Consider the following 13,612-nt stretch of genomic DNA (forward strand, 5'->3'; position numbering starts at 1 on the left):
ATCTTGTTTATACATGCATCCATTTATGTTTAATTACCCCATAAACATATATAAACCCACCCCCAGCCTGAAAACACAAAAAATAAACAGAATACATATTACATATGTGATATATATAGGATACATGTATAAACATAACACATGATATATGTGATATATATGTAGGATATGTGTGTGTATGTGTGTGTGTGTGTGTGCACGCGCTTTTTTTTCTTTGCTCATTTGCTACAGAGAACAGCCCAGTAATATTGTGTTTTAATTTGGTGACAGTTATGCTAAATGAAATTAATCACCCTTGGTTCATGACATTCTCATCATGCCTGTCATCTTTGACTTTATTTACGTGTTGATTCACGTTTAATAATATAATAAACCATCAACCAACCACCCAACTTCAAAACAACAACACTAAACATTACTCACATTAGTAGGGTTGGTTCATGGCTCATTTTCCACAGAGGTCACAATCAAGATCTTCATCGACAACGTGTCATTAATGTCACTCTGGAGCCTCCATTCTGTGGAACACAAGGCAGATATTAAAAAGGATGAAAAAAACTAGATATTTTTAATGGCCTTCAGGTGAGAAGCACAGTATTAATCATAATCTTTAGGTCATGACAGTCTCACCACTGGCCCAATCACAGCTCTCCTTGTATTCAATTATTCATTTATTAACTTGTATTATTACAATGAGTATGTATTAATTCGCCACTCTAATCAAAAACAAGAATCATGATTATCACAAACATAGGTCCCTACGCATCTTACCCAAGAAGGAGCCAACTCAGATATTCTTCCTAACAGACGCAGATGATGCAGACTTGGAGTAACAATCATATTTGACTCCTACTCACCCTTTTCAATGTTTTCACTTATTTTTTTAAACACAGTAAACACAGATGAACTCACCACTGATCCAGAACAAAAATATTGATTAGTACATCCAAATACTTCTTATCCACTGAGGTAAAAGTCTTGTTTTATTTTAAATAGTCCATAATTGTACATAAGTGGATGAATCTTAATCTTTAGGTCATAAAACATTGTCTTTGTGGTCCATTCTTGACATTCTTTCATTTCATCACTTTTGTACTCATTGAATTCATTTTTAACTATGCAGCCACCACACTTGAAGTCACCATTTAGCCCAAGACCAGTGATTATTCTGTATACCTGTTGATATACTGCCTACTGTCAACCTCAACAGCCTAGAACCTGGCTTTTGTTTTGGAATAACCTCACAGAAGCAGAGACTAGAAAGGTGGTTACTAGGGGTCAGGAGTGAGAGGAATCTGGAGATCTTAGAGAATGCAGACTTTCAGTTAGGAGTAAGTTCTGGTGACCCAACGCAGAGTACGGTGACTACAGTTAATAATAATGTACTGCATGCTTGAAATTTGCTAAAAGAGTAGACCTTACGTGTTCTCACTGCACACACAGAAAAAGGGAACTATATGAGATGATGGATATGTTAATTTGCTTGATTATGGTAATCATTTCACAATATATATGTATATCAAAATGTCACACTGTACAACTTAAATACATACAATACAAATACATATAATATTTATTTGTCAATGATATATTTATGAAGCTGGGGAGTGAGGAACACCTTGCCATCATTGGTACATGCTTGGCTGTCTCTAGTTTTATTTGCACATTCATTCATTTTTAACTGTTCAATCAACACCCATTAAGCCGGCTTTTATTTGTCTGCACTCACCTTCTCTGGCAGAGAAACCCCAGTGTGCCCATTCTATGGAAAATAAAGCTGGTTAAAAAAAAGAAACTGGCCTACGAGGCCTTTTTTGTTTGTTAATATCAGGTTACCAGACCTGGATTAGTCATAATCCTTTGCCTAGAACACATTTTCAAAATTGTTCCATTCGAGGCCTTTATTACCTTATTTCTTTATTCCTTGATTATTTTTAACAACAAAATTAATAGCCACAAACTGCTCTGATCTCTTTTTAATGCCCCTCAGTTGTGGAGAATTAATCACCATCCCTGGTTTACAACCCACTCCCGTCCTTCCTGCTGGCATGCCTCTCTCTTATTGTATTGATTGTTAAAACCACCCATGACAATTACCACTGGTGGTCCCCACCTCCATCCCTTCCCCTTTCATGCCCCTGCCTCCCTCTAACTTAAACAACCACTCCCAAATATCCTGAATACAATCCCTTTCCAGATATATATATATATATATAAATTTACAACATATATGTAATATATGTATTCTTATTTTCCATGGATCAGTGGCTTGCAGGAGTTTTCAGTGAAGGCTAAAAAGAAGGGTCAAGGGAGAATGTGAAATATACAAGCTTGAGTTCAGAGCACACTCACGGCTGGGGGGTTGGTAAAAGCCCTCAAACCCAGATCGCCGAGCCATCTGCACCTGTGCTCACTTCATGAGCCAGTGGGCCCAACGGGTACAGCACATATGCTCACACCTCAGTACCCACCTCCCAAATCCAGCCTCAACGCCAGACTAGCTGGGTGACATCAGGAAAACGAGCTAACGTCTCTGTGCCTGTTTCCCCATCAGCAAGATAGTCGCAGCACTAGTCCCCCCAAGCAAAGTTATGTTATTATTTTCATGCCAATGGCAACCAGGTTAAAAAAACAAACAAACAAAACCCTCCACCCCACGTCTGAGCCCCTCCCTCACCCAAATCTTGGCTCCCTCTGCAGCAGCGCCCGAGCTCTGGTGTTAGACAGACAGACAGACCAGGTTCCACCCCAGCAGGCACTCGTGAGCTGTGTAACTGCAGAGACGTGACCTGGCTTCTCTGTCTTGTGCCCCGACTTGTACGATTTGTAGAATGAGGAACGCAGCGCCCTCGTGGGTCCAACCGGAGGGTGACCTGAACTATCGCCCATCCCTCAAGTAGCCTGCCTTGCACACCTGCGCACACCCTGCCCTTTCCCCGTCCCGTGACGCCCACCTGACTGGTTAAACAGTCCCCAGTTTGATCAAAGAAATGAATTAGCTCAACGCTCAGATCAAGTCAAGGGTTTGGGACTCGGGCAGGGAATTGTTGGGGGTCTGTTCTTTTTTGGACACGGCATCAGAGCTTAAACAAGTACCCTGAAAAACAGAAATCCAACTAAGAGATGCGCTTTGGAAAATGAAAATTCATTTTGTGGAATCGGACTGCCCTTGGAGAAGTCTATGCCGTGAGATTCTTGATGTTCAAACTTGATTCCAAGAAACCCAAAGAGGCTTCACTATGGGCCTTGGCAATGATACACAGCCAGTTTCCTTCCTATGCCCTCAGCCTGTCCTGGGTGTGCACCATCTGGCACAACTGGCCTCAGAGCAACTCAGGGACCTGAAAATAATTCTATATATTATATAGAGTTATGGTGTACGTATATAATGTCATATACACATCAATCTGTCCGTTGGGGGACTTTCATGAGAGTCGTGGGAAGACCACCAGTGTGGCGCCCTGCTCCTGCCTTCTTCATACTGTGGGGCCTTGGGGAAAACCTGTCCCCTCCCTGAGCCTCAGGTGGCGATCATCCCACCAGCCTTTCCTCCCTCCCAAGTGGTGTGAAAATGAAAAGCATAACATTTTAAGTGCAAGTTCCCTCCAAGCAGCAGGGATCATTAATATTGTACCTCCTGTACCCAGCACGCAGTGTTCACAGCATGCCTCAGCATACATTATCTCGTTTGATTCTCACAACAGGCCTGTGAATTAGACATAATAATCATAATTAGCCAATATTTATTGAATGCGTACTCTGTACCAAGCACCATGCTGCCTACTTTGCATACATTGACACTCCTCTGGAGTAGATACGATTCAATAGTATCTCATAAATTTTTCCCCCAAAATTTTTGAGCATGTACTTTGTACCGGTGCTGGGTCTAAGTGCCGGGGATACAGTAGTGAACAAAACGGACAGGTCCCCATCCCATGAGAATTAACATCCCTGTGGGTGGAGATAGGAACAGAAAATCATCAGAAAAGGTAAAGCCTAATGCATGGAATAAAAGACGGTGATAAGAACTAGGGAAGAAAATAAAGCAGGACAGGGGCAGGGAGTGACACGAGGGAGGAAGCCTCACGGAGATGATGATATTTGAGCAAAGCATTACTAGTCCTATTTTATACCTAGGGAAACTGAGACTCAGAGAAGTTAGATGACTTATAAGTGGTCACACAGCAAGGAGATGCTGAGCCGGGAGGCGAACCCAGGCAGTGTCGCTCCGGAGTCAGCCTTCCCACTTCTTCCCGATGCCTCATTTTGGCAGCAGTGACCCACTGCCAGCCGGCAATGTGAGTGTGAGAATAAATCACGTTGCGGGGGGTGGGGCTGCAAAGGTGTTTCTGACTTCCCACACAGGCAGCCCCAGAAGCAGAGGTTATCCCCAGGATGTACCATTAGACCCGGATGAATAAATAAACTGTCCATCTTGGAGGAGCTGCAGGGACAACATTTCTTACAGGACTTCACAGAATCTGAAGTCAGGCAATTCTGGGATCACAGCTTAGACTCAACAGAGCCCAGCAAGTCAGCACCAATGCTAGACCCATCTCCTCCCACCTGGCTGTTAGGGCATCTGATTGCACCCCGCCAGAGGCACCCCATGTGCAGCCACACGCCACCTAGGCTTAAGTTACAGATGTGCTGCCCCAGGAATGGAAGGAGGCTTCCCAGTCCTCATGCCCCACATGGTAAGAGACTCAGAATTTTTCCAACTGGCCACCTCCAAAAGAGCAAGTCAAGAAACATTTCTAAAGTGACCATTTCTCCCCCAAAAAAACAGGTAGGGAAAGTTTAATGAAATCATATATGAGAACTGGGGAACCTTGCTCACTACTGCTAGAAACCATGAAGTTTAATGAATTTTAACCTCAGAAACTTCGATTCACAGGACTGTAATTATTTATCTTGCCTTTTACCTACTCAGTTTCTTCCCAGCTCCCAGGCAACCCCTGTGTAAGCCCCTACACCACAAGGAAATTCCTTCACGGGAGTCTCACCTCTCTTAGGGCTTCATCTTTCCTTAGATGGATCATGCCCATTTGCTGCGTAGAACTCTCACTTCTATCACTAGCACTTGCAGTTTTAAATGAGTATTTTTGCTTCTATTTCACTGATTCATTCTCCAAAGACAAGCACACAGGCCTCTCTGAGCACCTGTTCGGCTATTGGTAAAATGTGGAGAACGATTCTTACCTGCCTGTCATCAAATGACACCTCAATAACAACACTTGTAACGACTGTAATTTTCATTGTAAGTAAATATTTATTGAATGCTCATCATCTGGAAAGCATTCTTTTTTTTGTTTTTGTTTTTGTTTTTTTTGGAGACAGGGTTTCCCTCTGTCACCCAGGCTAAAGTGCAGTGGCACAATCATGGCTCACTGCAGCCTTGACCTCCCAGACCCAAGCAATCTTCCCATCTCAGCCTCCCAGGTAACTAGGACCACAGATGTGCACCACTACACCCAGATAATTTTTAAATATTTTGTAGAGATTGGGGTCTCCCTATGTTTCTCAGGCTGGTCTCGAACTCCTGGGCTCAACGGATCCTCCCACCTCAGCCTCCCAAAGTGCTGGGATTACAGGCACAAGCCACCATGCCCAGCCTGGAATGCTCTCTTTTAAGGAATTTATATGTTTGCCTCATTTAATCCTCAAGTACTCATTAGTAAGGTACTATTGGTATTAGTAAAGTACTATTGGTAGAACTGAAGAAAATGGGGCACGGAAATTAAATACCTTGTCCAAACTCGTGAAAGTAGTCAATGGCAAAGCTGAGATTGAAACCCTAGCACCTAGAGTGTGTGAAGCAGGGCCTAGCCCATAAGCAGGTTCTCAAAACCTATCCGCTAATATTAACCCAGGTCTGCAGCGAGGCTTACTGATTCACCATTCAGCCCTCCACCCAGTCCCCTCCCTCCTTGCCTTGCAATGGACTCATTTTTACATCTGCTACCATTAGCATTCAGTCAGAATATGAGATGCCAGGAATCTAATTTGACTTGATTAATTGTACTGTAGGATGCCAGTGATATGTGTGGCCCTTGCTTGTGTGATCATTACAAATAGAATACACTAGAGATATTACTTGGGAAATAAGCTTGGATTTGATTGGATGAGAAGTTCAGCTCACTGACAGACCAAGAGAGTGAGTCCAGCATAAGACAACCCCAAGGCAGATTTCTTCAGACACGGTCACAGAGAAAAGGAGATAAACAGGTTGAGCGGATGAGTTTGGAAGGAAAGAAGACTCGAGTTCAAATCCTGGGTCTGCATTTCCTCCCTATATGATTTCGGGTAAGTCACTTACCACTCCCAAACTTCAGTTTCCTTTTCACTTAATTGAGAATGGAAATTGCTATCGTGGAGAGTGGCTGTGATGATTTAGAGGAGATAAAATTATGCCAAGTGCCAGCGAAGGGCTGAGTATGCGGTTGGGGCTTAGGGCTTAGTCATCCAGGATAGCCAGTGGAAAGACGGATGCCTGCTATTCCCTCAGTGCTGCATGAAAGCAGCAGAGACAGAGAGTTGCCACTGAGCAGCTCCAGCACCACAGCTGGGACTTGGTCCCTGTAAGCTGGCATCCCACCTGTTGTCCCAGAGCCACCTGAGCCAGTCAGTGTGCTCAGAAGCAGAACAGAAGGCAGGAGCTTCACCAGCGAGCTCCATTCAGAGGGAACCTCTCTTCAAAGATCAAGTAAGCCTTTGATCTTGGTGAGAAATTGACTATTCTCTCTCATTCCTCTCTCCTTCCACCACCTGTGCTTCAACTCACTCATCCATATAACCAGCATTCATCAGGTAGCCAGTCATCTCTCCATCTATGCATGCATCTTGATGCAGGCATCCATCCGTCCCTCAGACCTGCCATCCATCCTTCCACCTCTCCATTTTGCAGAGGAATCACACAGACCTGAGTTGGAATCCTGGGTCTTGCTTCCTAGCCGATCTTGGGCAAGTCACTAACCTCTCAAAGTCCTCTAATCTGTAAAATAAAGGGAAATCAGATGTCGCCGGAGCGAGGATTTAAAGAGAGTGTAGACGTACCAGTGTCTGGCCTCAGCAAAGTCATTACATGTTCATTCCCTCTGCTCCTGCAATCTGGTTGGGATTTATGCAAGGAAAAAAACCACTACATCTTTTGCATGACACGTTGAGAAGTGCTTTTTAGAAATTATCTGAGATGTTTTAGTGGTGTGCATCCCCCAGCGGTACCCCCAGGGCTGGGCAGTGGCTAAAGCGGTTTGGGGTGGTGGTACCCCCTGGACTCACAGTAGAGAGTGCCATCTAGTGGATAGGCACCTGCCGGGGTCCCCTGTTGGTCCCGGGTCACAACAGCTGAGGTCAGGCAGCTGAATGGCGAGCCAGGAGGGCCAAGCGAACCCAGCCCCGAGACGGTAGGCTGCCCTTTTTGGGATGTAGTACATGTGCTGTTTTAACCACTCATGGGGCCTGGACTGCCAGGAGCCTTTTGTTTTATGGATGATAGCCAGCTATGTTTTGCCTACCCCTGCCCAACTCCCCTTTAAAGATTTCTGGGAAAAAGAATCATTCTCGCAGCTACTGTTTGCTGAGTGTCTCTGACATACTAGACATGAGGCTGGGGGCTTCAGGGGTTAATGCTCTAACCCTCTCAATAACCCAAGGAGAGACCCAGAACTTGCTCCATTTTCAGTGAGAACACTGAGGTTTGCTGAGGTTGAGTTTCTCATTTAAGGTCCAGGCAGATATTCAACCCCTAAATTTGTAGCCATACTTACCTTCTAGAGCCCTAGATCCTCTTGAAAGGGCAGGAGATAATTTGAACACTGATTTGACCAAGCCAACTGTAAAAGAAATTTATGAGTCAATCAAGAATATCTGAATGCTGCATAGATGTTGGATGATATTAAGGAAACGTTATTAATTTTGAACTGTAATAATGGTATTGTGGCTATATTTTTAAGAAAGAAAAGCTTATTTAGAGATACAAACTAAAAAATGCTCAGAGGAAACAATATGGTGTCTGAAATTTGCTTTGAAATAGTCCAGGGGTAGGGGCTGCGGAGTGGGGGTAGAGGCACAGTTTAGGGTTTAGACAAAATAAGAGGGGTCAGGGTTTGATGGCATCCATTTCCAGGTGATGGCAATATGAAAATAGAGTAAACTGTAAAAATACGTACTATTTTATCTAATTTTATGTTGTTTGAAATGTCCCATAATAAAGGGATTTTTAAATCAACAAGTGAAAATACAGCGCAGGAGATGAAGGGCTGGGTGTGGAGGGTGCATTTAAAAGAACAGAGGGGCCTGGGGTATGAGAGAAATCTTTCAGGGTAGCAGGGAACTGATTCGCAGGGGGCAAACGCCTCAAAGTGAAAAGGGAGCTAGAGGGGCTGTATCCAGAGGGAAGAGAATCATTCCACGTCGGGTGGACCGAGGACGATGTACCAGGGTGCAGAGTGCTACAAAACAAGACACCCACCAGCTGCCCAGAGACCTTCCTGCACCCCCCAGCGCTCCTCTCCCCACTCTCCCTCCCAGCCCCTGCCTCCCCAAGTCCTCCAGCTCTCTCCCTGACCCCCAGGCCCTTCCCTGACTGGAAAAGGGCCTGAGGGTACCACTCTTTAAGGCAGAGCGGCCACCTGATGAGCCCTTCCCTGGGACTCGGGTCCCAGCTTGGTTACTGGGACAACGCTGTCTCCCATTGGACTTGCTTTGAAGGAAGACCCTGGAGCGGCCGGCTCAGTCATGCTGGGAAGGATTCAGCTGTCTAGCTTTCAAATGCCTTTTTTTCTTTTTTTTTTTTTTTTCTTTCTTTTGGGGGCGGGGGTTTATTTCTTTTGGAAAGATAAGAGTTGATGCTTTTACCCTAAAACTTGTGCCAAGCTGCTCTGGCTATCCTCAGCCCCACTCTTCCCCGTATCTCTGTAGCCCTCCTTTCCGTCCTTCATAGGCTGCAAGCTGACTGGCGCCCGACCCCAGGTCCACACCCACCTCCAGCTACCCCCTGGTCCACCCACCACGCCCGGCCTCCTCCCCTACTCTTCTCTTTCTGGCCCCGCTGCAGAGTCTCGGGCCCCTCGGCTTCCTGGGCGCCTGGCCACCACGCAGCGCCTGGAAGTGCTCCCTCCCTCATCTCTCATTCCCCACTTTGGAAAGCCGGCCACCGGACAGGACAGCTCCCGGGACAGCTCCCGCAGCCTGCTGCATTGCAGCGCAGCCGTCTGTGAGGGAGGGGCGCAACCTGCAGCCCCCGCCCCCCGGCCCCGGCCACCCCCGCCCAGCAGCCCCCAGCCCCGGCACTGCCGGCCGGCTCCCCCGCCGCACGCATCTGTCGCAGTTAAAAGCGCCGCTGCCAGAGCAAAAGCGCTGGTTCCTCTTCACTGTCCCCCTCCTCACTTTTCGGGCTCAAAAATGTGGCCCAGGCAGCCCCCTTGTGGCACGTGGGGGCGCCACAGACTCTTGGCTGGTGTCTGAAGAATTCAGACTGATTCCACCGCACCGTGAGTTGGCACAAATCTTCGGTGGCCCAACTCCTACCCGATGCAGAACTCTGTTCAGCGGCCTCTCTGAGTCGGGGGCACCTCTCCCCTCCCCTCTGCCTGTCGTCCACACCTCTCCCTTCTCCCTCCAGGAAGGAACCGAAGGAACTCTCCTGTTGAATATTGCTCTGACAAGCAGACAGGTGTCTGGCAACCGTGATTGTGGTGGTGGGGGAAGAGGGGGGCCAGGAAGGTGGTGGGAATGGGGGTTTTTCTCGAAATGATGTTTGGTTTCCATCTCTTATCTCACAGATGGGAAACCGAGGTGCGGGGAGGGCCATAGTCCCTGTTTGTGTCAGAGTCAAGGCTGGAGATCCTCCTGCAAGTCCAGCCTGGGGCATTTCCCTGAGGTGCTGGGGCGCCCTTAAGACGTGCCCCCTCTTCCCCCTCCCACTTGTCCAGCCCCAACCCCTCCAGATCTGGTTCTCCCTGTCCGGAAGCCCTGGAGGGCCCCTGGATGTTCTCCGTCCTCTCTAACTCACTGTCCACACAAACAAGCCCAGCCCCCTCTGTCTCTATCTGCAATCTACTTGCAGACAGGCAGGGCCCTCTCCACATCAGGTTAATAATGCCATTTTCATAAGCCTCTGCCCATAGGTGCTACCACCTAATTTTGAATCTGCCCTTCAAACGGATTGGGCCACAGAGGAGCTGGGATCTCAAGCACCGCTGGGAGGTGCTTATAACTAATCAATCCGTCCCCTGCCCACCCACACCCCCCCAGCACTCGGCACAGCCTCGCTGAGCAGCCTTCAGCAGCAGGGTGTGGTGGGGAGCCTTGGATAGTCTGGGGTTCCATCCTGGCCCAGCCTCACACTAGCTGAGAGACGGTGAGTATAGGACTTTGCCTTTCTGTGCCTCAGTTTCCTCATCAATCTAATGGGGCTCATGAGACCAGTGTGCAGGGTTATTGCCCGGGTGAGTTCTTTGCAGACAGCCCAGTTCGGGACTTGGCTCCAAGATGGGGCTCTATAAATCTCCATGCCTGCATCCCCTCTCGATCACCTCGATTTCCAGTGACTTATTCCCTGTTTGTTTCCCCCACCAGACCGACTGAGCTTCGAGGACAGGAAGCCACCGGCATCACTTCATCCCCAGCCTCACGCTTGGGACCGGGCCCGGGGAAGGTAGGTACACTGCGGTGGCTTGGAGAATGAGTGCATGGATGGATGTCTATCCCACAGTCTATGGGATGCCTGGACCCCGCTGGGTTTCTCCTCCCCAGATCCCTCCCTGTCTAAGCTGGTCCTTCAAGGAAGCCACCGGGAAAAATGTTCCTTTATGCCTTCATGCTTTACCCTTCGTGCTGTTATATACAATGCAAATTCTCGGTCTATTAAATGCAGATGTGGGCTCTGCATGTCATTTCTGCTGCCTGCTGTATCTACTGTGAGTTCCGCAGGCCAGGGGCTGCCTCCGGCTGACTTGATTTGTGCGATTAAGCCAGCAGAGGGGACTCTGCCAGGAGAGGTTCCCGTTTGTATTGGGAGCGGGGTCTTGAAAGGCCAGGCTGTTTTCTCTCTTGCGACACTTGTTACATACCTCTCTCCCTCCCTGGGTCCCACCGTCTACTCCACAAGCATTTATGAAGTGTCTGATGTGTGCAAGCCTACACTTATCTCATTTAGTCCTCACTTCAAGCCGGTGACGGAGAAACTCTCATCTCCATTTCACGGGGGAAAAGCTGAGACTCTGAAAAGTAAAGGGAATTGTCTCGCAGCTAGAGAGCAGGGAGTCAAGCCGGTCTGTCTGGCTCAGGAGCCCCCAGCCCTGCCGCAGCTGCCTGCTGCTGCTGCTGCTGCTACTGCAGGGCTGACCAGGGCTGGCCGGGAGGCCAGCAGCTCCTGCAGAAAAGGCAGGGGGCTGCGTAGAGAGCGTTCTCCCTGGCAACTGGAAAAGGGGCCATAGAAAACCCGAGAGGGCTTAGAAGCCACTGAACAGATAGACACGGAGCAGCTGGCCCCAGGAGGGGAGCACCACGCCCTCCCCTGGGCTTTTAGCAGAACAGCAGGGGAAAGGGCTTTGTCCCAGGTCTAAAGGAGCAGAGACGGAAGTGTTAGGACAGGTGTAGAGGCCCCCAAACCTGTTCCCACCATTGGTGGGGGTTTTGCCATTTAGCACAGAAAGGAGATGACTGAAAGGAGAGGGAGCCTGCAGAGATCGGAGGGCAGAGGGGGCAAGGAGGCTGCCGCACAGCCGAGGAGGCAGATGCAAAAGACGGGGGAGGGCTCCGCAAAGCAGCTCTGTGTGCGAGCCCTGAGCAGGCTGCTTGGGGAGAGAGGGAGCTCCCTGTTACAGGAGGCATCCGAGGGGAGAGAGGCAGGCCGGTGCTTGGCTGGGGAGGCTGCAGCATGGCTCCCTGCCCGGGCTGGTGGCCCACATGTTTAGGCCTTTGAGAAGCTCCTACAGCACCAACTCCCGAGCCGGCAAGCGGGCAAGTGAGCGAGGCAGCCAGAGGGGACCAGGCAGGGGTCAGTGTGAGACCATTTGGCCTCTCCCAAGTAGCTTGCCCTGGGCTAAATGGCAAAGGCACAGAGATGGTTGGCGGGGTGCCTCTGTCCCAATAAGGCAATGAGGGAGAGGAGCAGAGAATGGGGGTGAGTGCCCAGGGCTGGTGGGGAGAGGTGGGGACTGTCCTGCAGCCAACTCCCCTCTTGAGGGCCAGAACACCTAGAGTGGCCAAGCAGCTGCCCTGTCTCCTGGGCCCACAGAGGCTGGCCTGTGTCCTCTCTGGGGCAACAGGCTGGCAGAGTGAGTGGAAGGAGCAAGGGGGTCTGGCAGGTTGAGGGGCCCTTATCTGGAGGCTGAGTAGCAACCACAGATGCAGCCAGCTGCCAGCCTGTGACTTAGATGTTCTGGGGACTCATGAAAGCTCCTCACACAGTGACTGGGCTGGGGGGCCTGCCTGCTGATGAATGCAGCCTACACTGGAGTCGGGAGCTGTCTCTCCTGGCCCATTCACAGGGGTTCAGTTCCCAGGAACTGTGGGTAGACAGAGCCTTTATCAGGGGACCTCTGCTAGACAAGCCTCTGTTTTGCAGTTTCTAAAGGAGTTTTCTTGCCTTTGTTCCCAGTGCAGGCACTCAGCATGTGCGTGTGTGTGCACATGTGTGTGCGTGTGCATGTGTGCATATGGGGGATGACTGTGAGGCCAGCCAGGGCTCCTTGTCTGTGAAATGCCCAAGGTCCTCAGGGGCAGAGATGCACCTCCATGGGGCAGAAAAATTTCAAGGAGGGCAGAGTCATTCAATAATGGAGCCCATCCTCACTGCCGCCTCATTGTCCTGCTCCTGACAACCCAATCTGTCAGCCCTGGGGTCGGCACAGCTGCTCCGACCCGCCGTGGGGGGGCAGCATCGTGTTGCAGGTGGAGCACGCAGGCTAGTTTGCCTTCCTGGCTAGCAGACAGACAGACTGCCCTGGCAGCTCAGTTAGGCACTGCAAGCCCTTCGGGAAAAACTGTTTTGTTTCTCGGAGCCTCTGTTTTTGTTGGTTTTTGTTGGTGCTGTTGTTTTAACCTATTAAAGGGTTGATTTGACGCTGCAGGTGTGAAAATGTTTGGGAGAGTGACATTTACATGTGTAACATAAATGGGGGAGGGGGCACAATGCAGGGGGCAGAACAAGAGGCACCCACATGGGAAATTCTGTGAACAGGGATTTCTGGTTCAGGATAGCTGGTGGTGCAGAAAGGTTTCTGGAGGGCTTTGGTGTAGATGTAAAAAGTTACCAACCCAAATCCCTATTTAGAAGCAGAAGTCACAGGGTAGCAAGCCCTTTAGCCCCTGCCGGACACAGAGGGAACACTCCCCCACACTCCTTTTTGCTCTAGCTCCGTTGCACTGTGCTTGAGGAAGTTAGGAAACGGGTTTCTGGCATGAAGCACAGGGTTAAACTGCAGAGACCTGGACAGCTCTACCTACGGCCGCAGAGAAATAGCCCCGGTGTCAGACATGTGGCTGACCAGGCTCACGCTCCTGAGTAAACAAATCAAAAATTTCGGAGAGTGGAGCCTTTGTCCACAGTGGCCGAGGAGGTTCCCTTTTGTGTAAAAGGCAACGTGCAAGTCATACTTCCACT

At 49.2% G+C, this 13,612-nt stretch overlaps 1 long non-coding RNA gene across 2 annotated transcripts in view; it reads right to left on the reverse strand.

Annotated features, from left to right (window-relative positions):
- Positions 1-13,612, reverse strand: part of LOC116275684 — a 146,142-nt gene that overhangs the window by 119,944 nt on the left and 12,586 nt on the right. For both annotated transcript variants that reach the window (XR_004184771.1, XR_004184772.1), the window contains 3 exons: positions 7,770-7,835; positions 6,923-6,994; positions 424-3,706 (listed from right to left, as the gene is read on the reverse strand). This is a non-coding gene — a long non-coding RNA (uncharacterized LOC116275684). The remainder of the gene's footprint in view (positions 1-423; positions 3,707-6,922; positions 6,995-7,769; positions 7,836-13,612) is intronic.

This window comes from Papio anubis, chromosome 7 (genome assembly GCF_008728515.1).
Source record: "Papio anubis isolate 15944 chromosome 7, Panubis1.0, whole genome shotgun sequence".
NCBI classification, from domain to species: Eukaryota; Metazoa; Chordata; class Mammalia; order Primates; family Cercopithecidae; genus Papio; species Papio anubis.